We start from the raw sequence: 2,033 nt of genomic DNA, 5'->3' as shown, positions 1-2,033 counted from the left end.
AAACCTCTTCCATTCTGTTGGCTAGACAGCTATTCTCCAAATTTGCTAGCATAGACTGGTAAGTGCATTCAAGGCTGCATCTGTCAATTGGTATCCCATTGATTCCTGGGCTTTATTTTTTGCCAATGTCTTTAATGCAGCTTCCACTTCCTTTCTCATTACCATCGTCTGCTCGTCATAAGGTTCTTCTTGAATTTTTCCAATGTCAATCAATTCTTTTTGGTACAGCAATTGTATATTCCTTGCATCTTCTTTTGATGTTTTCTGGACCATTAAATACATTGTCCATAGCATCTTTAAAAACATTGCAAAACAAGGCCTAAATTTGTTTTTCAGTTCTGTTAGCTTGAGAAATACAAAACGAGTTCTTCCCTTTTTATTCTCCAATTACCATTCTCTGCATATTCCATCATAGTACTTTGTTCTCCCCAACTGCCCTTTGAAACCATCTATTCAGCTCTTTTACATCGATATGAAAACAAAGATTCTTAGCACCGGACCAATAGGCAGTTTCATGATGGATAGAGAGGAGATTGAAACTGTCAGCAACTTCATCTTGCTTTGATACACAATTAACATCCTTGGTACTAGCAGTCAGGAAACAAGGAGACATATTGCATTGAAAAAATCTACAGTTAGGGACCTTTCCAAATATTGAGAAGTAGTGATGTCAATTTGAGGACTAAGGTGCATCTGATTCAGGCCATGGTTTTCCCGGTTAACAGTTATGCATCCGAGACCTAGACAATGAATAGGGATGACAGAAAAATAATTGATGCCTTTGAGCTGTGGTGTTGGAGATGAGCATTGAACGTTCCATGGATAGCCAATAAACCTAATAGATATGTCTTGGAGAGAGTGCAGCCATGGTGCTCTTTGGCGGAAACAATTATGAGGCTTCACCTAACTTACTTTGAACATATTTCTAGGAGGTGCTATTCCTTGGAGAGGGACATGGTATTGGGAAGGATGGAGGGTTGGCAAAGGAGAGGAAGACCCTCAATCATGTGGATTGGACAAGGTGATTACTACAATGGGCTCTTGTGTGTCAAGAAATGTGAGGATGGTGCAGGACAGGACTGGATACAGATCTTTTGTTCATACAGTCGCTGTGAATAGTACTTGACTCAATGGCACCTAACAACAACAATAACTAGTAAGTAATTTATCATAAGTGAATAAACAAAATAATAAAATAAAAGTTTGCATTTGAAATTTTATCTCTTCATTAAAATAGACAAATAATAAGCATTGGAAAATATATTGATAACATCCTATCACCAAAATGAAACTCTCTTTGTGACTTAAGAACAAAGAAAGAAAGAAAATTAAGGTGGCTGTTTCCGCTTGTAAAACTCTGTTATGTAACCTGTTGTTGTTGTTAGGTGCCATCAAGTTGAATACGACTCATAGAGACCCTATGAACAAAAGATCTGAACCTAGTCCTGTCCTGTGCCATTCTTATACTTCCTGACACACAAGAGCCCATTGTAGGAATCACCATGTCAATCAACCTGGTTGAGGGCCTTCCTCAATTTTGCTGACACTCCACCTTTCCCAACAGTATCTCCCTCTCCAAAGAATAGCACCTCCTAACAATATGCCCAAAGTATGCGAGATGAAGCCTCATCATTCTTATTTCCAAAAAGCACTCCAGCTGCATCCTATTCAGGACATATCTATTCATTCGCGTTGCTGTCATAGGATGTTTAGCTCTCTTCTCCAACACCACAGCCCAAAGGCATCAATTCTTTTTCTATAATGCTTATTTATTGTCCAGGTCTTGGATGTATAGATAGAAGTCTGAAAGACTAAGGTCTGAAATCAGTCATACCTTAATTATCAAACTGACATCACTACTCCTCAATAATTTTGAAAGGTCCCTAACTGAAGATTTTCCCAGTGCAATGCATCTCCTTATTTCCTGACTGTTTGCACCAAGGATGTTAATTGTGGATCCAAGCAAGATGAAGCTGTTGACAATCTCATTCTCCTCGCCATACATCATGACACTGACTGCTGGTCCAGTGGTA

Source organism: Elephantulus edwardii, unplaced genomic scaffold (assembly GCF_000299155.1).
Source record: "Elephantulus edwardii isolate Elephantulus edwardi_28Jun2011 unplaced genomic scaffold, EleEdw1.0 scaffold00197, whole genome shotgun sequence".
In the NCBI taxonomy this organism is placed as follows: domain Eukaryota; kingdom Metazoa; phylum Chordata; class Mammalia; order Macroscelidea; family Macroscelididae; genus Elephantulus; species Elephantulus edwardii.
Note: the sequence above shows the minus strand (reverse complement) of the source record.